Raw genomic sequence first — 6,000 nt, forward strand, 5'->3', positions numbered from 1 at the left:
AAAGACCAGGGGTGCCTGAGTGCGGCAGAGCTCCCAGGTATCGGAGCGGGGAAGCCGGCTGCAGAGACGGAGCCGAGGCGCGGGCTCTCAGCTCGGGGTTGCCATAGACTGTGATCCGCGGCCCAGTCGGGCTACTGCTCCTCCAGCAGGGACCCCACAAGCGGCAGAGCCGGGGAGACTCCCCTTCCTCCCCCGGGAGGAGCGGCGCGGGAGCGCACCGCAGGGATCTGCTGGGTTTGGAGACCACACGGGGTCAGGTGCCAGAGATAGAAACGCTCGGTCACAGGCCGGGGGAGCATGGAGTGCGGCCGTAGACCGGGGAGACGGGAGTGACTGACTGCTTTTCTCTGGGGGCACACTGAGGAGTGGGGTCCCAAGTTCTCGGCTCCTCCAGGGTGGAGATTGGGAGTCTGCCATTTTCACTCTCGTCCTCCAAAGCTGTGCTGAGAGCTTGCAGGGAACAAAAGCTCCTGAGAGCAAACCCGAGCAGCTTGCTTAGCCCGGACCGACATGGGCGGGGCAATTCCGCCTCCGGCAAAGACATTTGGGAACCACGGCAACAGGCCCCTCCCCCAGAAGATCAGCATGAACAGCCAGCCAAGACCAAGTTTACCGATCAAGGAGAACGGGAGAACTCCAGCGCTAGGGGAATACTGCACATAGAATGCATGGCTTTTTTACCATGATTCTTTAGTCTTTCAAAGTTAATTTTTTTAATTTTCTTTTTTTTTTGAATTTTTCCTTTTCCCTTTTCGAACCAACATCTTATTAATCCCTTTTTTAAAAGTCTTTTTTATTTTTCATTTTTACACTCATATTCTATCCCTTCATAGTAGTTAACCTTATTTTTGGTATATATATATATATATATAAGTTCTCCCTTTAAACTTTTGGGATGCAGTTTCTTCTAATAGACCAAAATATACCCTAAATCTCTAGTGTATGGCTTTGTTCTAGTCTCCTGCCTGATCACATTCTCTCCCTTTTTTTTAATTCCTCTTTTTTCTTTTTTCAACCAACTTCTTATCAATTCCTTTTATAAAATCTTTTATAACTTTCATCTTTACAGTCATATTCTATCCCTTCATCCTATTTATCCTTATTTTTGTACATATATAAGTTTTTCTTTCTTTAAAATTTTGGGAGGCACTTTCTTCTAACAGACCAAATTACGCCCAAAATCTAGTGTGTGGCACTGATCTATGCACCAGGATGATCATATTTGATCATATTCTTCTTTTTTTTTTCTTTCTTTCCCTTTCTTCCCCCGGTTTCAGGTCTCTTCTGATTTGTTCAGTGTGTATTTTTCTGGGGTCATTGTTACCCTGTTAGCATTTTGTTCTCTCATTCATCTATTCTCTGGACAAAATGACAAGATAGAAAAATCAGGTCAAAGAAAAAGAACAAGAGACGGTACCGACTGCCAAGGACCTATCAGTATGGACATTAGTAAGATGTTGGAACTAGAGTTCAGAATGATGATTTTAAAGATACTAGCTGGGCTTGAAAAAAGCATGGAAGATATTAGAGAAACCCTTTCTGGAGAAATGAAAGAACTAAAATCTAACCAAGTCGAAATCACAAAGGCTATTAATGAGGTACAATAAAAAATGGAGGCTCTAACTGCTAGGATAAATGAAGCAGAAGAGAGAATTAGTGATACAGAAAACCAAATGATGGAAAATAAAGAAGCTGAGAAAAAAGAGATAAACAACTACTGGATCACAAGGGCAGAATTCGAGAGATAAGTGATACCATAAGATGAAAAATTATTAGAATAATTGGGATCCCAGAAGAAGAAGAAAGAGAGAGAGGGGCAGAAGGTACATTGGAGCAAATTATAGCAGAGAACTTCCCCAATTTGGGGAAGGAAACAGGCATCAAAAATCAGGAGGCACAGAGGACTCCCCCCAGAATCAATAAAAATAGGTCAACACCCCGACATCTAATAGTAAACCTTACGAGTCTGAGAGACAAAGAGAAAATCCTGAAAGCAGCTCGGGACAAGAGGTCTGTAACCTACAACGGTAGAAACATAAGATTGGCAACAGACCTATCCACAGAGACCTGGCAGGCCAGGAAGGACTGGTATGATATATTCAGAGCACTAAATGAGAAAAATATGCAGCCAAGAATACTATATCCAGCCAGGCTGTCATTGAAAATAGAAGGAGAGATAAAAAGCTTCCAGGACAAACAAAAACTAAAGGAATTTGCAAAGACGAAACCAGCCCTCCAAGAAATATTGAAAGGGGTCCTCCAAGCAAAGAGAGAACCTAAAAGCAACATAGACCAGAAAGGAACACAGACAATATACAGTCACAGTCACCTTACAGGCAATACAGTGGCACTAAATTCATATCTTTCAAGAGTCACCCTGAATGTAAATGGGCTCAATGCCCCAATAAAAAGACACAAGGTATCAGATTGGATAAAAAAATAAGGCCCATCAATATACTGTCTGCAAGAGACTCATTTTAGACCCAAAGACACCTCCAGATTGAAAGTGAGGGGGTGGAAAACCATTTACATGCTAATGGACACCAAAAGAAAGCTGGGGTGGCAATCCTTATATCAGACAAATTAGATTTTAAACCAAAGACTATAATAAGAGGTGAGGAAGGACACTATATCCTACTTAAAGGGTCTATCCAACAAGAAGATCTAACAGTTTTAAATATCTATGCCCCTAACATGGGACAGTCAATTATATAAGGCAATTAATAACAAAAACAAAGAAACACATCGACAACGATATAATTATAGTAGGGGACTTTGTCACCCCCCTCACTGAAATGGACAGATCATCTAATTGAAAGATCAACAAGAAAATAAAGGCTTTAAATGGCACAATGGACCAAATGGACATCAGATATATTCAGAACATTCCATCCCAAAGCAACAGAATACACATTCTTCTCTAGTGCCCATGGAACATTATCTAGAATAGATCACATCCTAGGTCACAAATCAGGTCTCAACCGGTACCAAAAGATTGGGATCATTACCTGCATATTTTCAGACCACAATGCTTTGAAACTAGAACTCAATCACAAGAGGAAAGTTGGAAATAACTCAAATACATGGAGGCTAAAGAGCATCATACTACAGAATGAATGGGTCAAACAGGAAATTAAAGAAGAATTTAAAAAATTCATGGAAAGAAATGAAAATGAAAACACAACTGTTCAAAATCTTTGGGATGCAGCAAAGGCATCCCTTTGAGGAGTCCTAAGAGGAGTATATAGCAATACAAGCCTTTCTCAAGAAACAAGAGAGGTCTCAAATACACAGCCTAACCCTACACCTAAAGGAGCTGCAGAAAGAACAGCAATTAAAGCCTAAACCCAGCAGGAGAAGAGAAATAATAAAGATCAGAGCAGAAATCAATGAAATAGAAATCAAAAGAAATAGAACAGATCAATGAAACTAGGAGCTGGTTCTTTGAAAGAATTAATAACATTGATAACCCCCTGGCCAGACTTATCAAAAAGAAAAGAGGAAGGACCCAAATAAATAAAATCATGAATGAAAGAGGAGAGATCAGAACAACACCAAAGAAATACAAAGAGTTATAGACCATATTATCAGCAACTATATGCCAGCAAATTAGATAATTTGGAAGAAATGGATGCATTCCTAGAGATGTATAAGCTACCAAAACTGAACCAGGAAGAAATAGAAAACCTGAACAGATCTATAACCACTAAGGAAATTGAAGCAGTCATAAAAAATCTCCCAAAAAACAAGAGCCCGAGACCAGATGGCTTCCCAGGGGAATTCTACCAAACATTTAAATAAGAATTAATACCCATTCTTCTGAAACTGTTGCAAAAAATAGAAATGGAAGAAAAACTTCCTAACTCATTTTATGAAGCCACCATTACCCTGATCCCAAACCAGACAAAGACCCCATCAAAAGGGAGAATTACAGACCAATATCCCTGATGAATATGGATGCAAAAACTCTCACCACAATACTAGCCAATAGGATCCAACAGTACATTAAAAGGATTATTCACCATGACCAAGTGGGATTTATCCCTGGGCTGCAAGGTTGGTTCAACATCTGCAAATCAATCAGTGTGATACAATACATTAATAAAAGAAAGAACACAAACCATATGATCCTCTCCATAGATGCAGAAAAAGCATTTGACAAAGTACAGCATCCTTTCTTGATCAAAACTCTTCAGAGTATAGGGATAGAGGGTACATACCTCAATATCATAAAAGCCATCTATGAAAAACCCACGGCGAATATCATTCTCAATGGGTAAAAACTGAGAGCTTTCCCCCTAAGGTCAGGAACGCAGCAGGGATGTCCACTATCACCACTGCTATTCAACATAGTACTAGAAGTCTTAGCCACAGCAATCAGACAACAAAAAGAAATCAAAGACATCTGAATCAGCAATGAGAAGTCAAACTCTCACTCTTTGCAGATGATATGATACTTTATGTGGAAAACCCAAAAGACTCCACCCCAAAAATGCTAGAACACATACAGGAATTCAGCAAAGTGGCAGGATATAAAATCAATGCACAGAAATCAGTGGCATTCCTATACACCAACAACAAGACAGAAGAAAGAGAAATTAAGGAGTTGATCCCATTTACAATTGTACCCAAAACAATAAGATACCTAGGAATAAATCTAATCAAAGAGGTAAAGGATCTGTACTCAGAAAACTATAAAATACTCAAGAAAGAAATTGAGTAAGACAAAAAGAAATGGAAAACGTTCCACGCTCATGGATTGGAAGAACAAACATTGTGAAGATGTCAATGCTTCCTAGAGCAATCTACACATTCAATGCAATCCTTATCCAAATACCATCCACTTTTTTCAAAGAAATGGAACAAATAATCCTAAAATTTGTGTGGAGCCAGAAAAGACCCCGAATAGCCAGAGGAATGTTGAAAAAGCAAAGCAAAGCTGGTGGCATCACAATTTCAGACTTCTAGCTCTATTACAAAGCTGTCATCATCAAGACAGTATGGTACTGGCACAAAACTGACACACAGATCAATGGAACAGAATAGAGAGCCCAGAATGGACCCTCAACTCTATGGTCAACTAATCTTTGACAAAGTAGGGAAGAATACCAATGGAAAAAAGACAGTCTCTTCAACAAATGGTGTTGGGAAAATTGGACAGCCACATGCAGAGGAATTAAACTGGACCATTTCCTTACACCACACACAAAAATAGACTCCAAATGGTTGAAAGAACTAAATGTGAGACAGGAGTCCATCAAAATCCTAAAGGAGAACAGAGGCAGCAACCTCTTTGACCTCAGACGCAGCAACTTCTTCCTAGACACATCACCAAACACAAGGGAAGCAAGGGCAAAAATGAAATATTGGGACTTCATTAAGATAAAAAGGTTTTGCACAGCAAAGGAAACAGTCAACAAAACCAAAAGATAACCGCCAGAATGGGAGAAGATATTTGCAAATGACATATCAGATAAAGGGCTAGTATCCAAAATCTATAAAGAACTTATCAAACTCAACATCCAAAGAACAAATGATCCAATCAAGAAATGGGCAGAAGACATGAACAGACATTTTTCCAAAGAAGACATCCAGATGGCCAACAGACATATGAAAAAGTGCTCAATATCGCTCGGCATTGGGGAAATCCAAATCAAAACCTCAATGAGATACCACCTCACACCAGTCAGAATGGCTAAAATTAACAAGTCAGGAAATGACAGATGTTGGCTGGGACGTGGAGAAAGGGGAACCCTCCTACACTGTTGGTGAGAATGCAAGCTGGTGCAGCCACTCTGGAAAACAGTATGGAGGTTTCTCAAAAAGTTGAAAATAGAGCTACCGTATGATCCAGCAATTGCACTACTGGGTATTTACCCCAAAGATACAAATGTAGGGATCCAAAGGGGTACGTGCACCCCAATGTTTATAGCAGCAATGTCCACAATAGCCAAACTGTGGAAAGAGCCAAGATGTCCATCGACAGATGAATGGATAAAG

General features: G+C 40.2%; 1 protein-coding gene across 2 annotated transcripts in view; it reads right to left on the minus strand.

Annotated features, from left to right (window-relative positions):
- Window positions 1-6,000, minus strand: part of DCC (DCC netrin 1 receptor) — a 1,171,073-nt gene that overhangs the window by 211,530 nt on the left and 953,543 nt on the right. The window lies entirely within an intron of this gene.

This window comes from Callorhinus ursinus, unplaced genomic scaffold (genome assembly GCF_003265705.2).
Source record: "Callorhinus ursinus isolate GAN/ISIS: 27379988/994484 unplaced genomic scaffold, GSC_fseal_2.0 scaffold11, whole genome shotgun sequence".
Taxonomy (NCBI): Eukaryota; Metazoa; Chordata; class Mammalia; order Carnivora; family Otariidae; genus Callorhinus; species Callorhinus ursinus.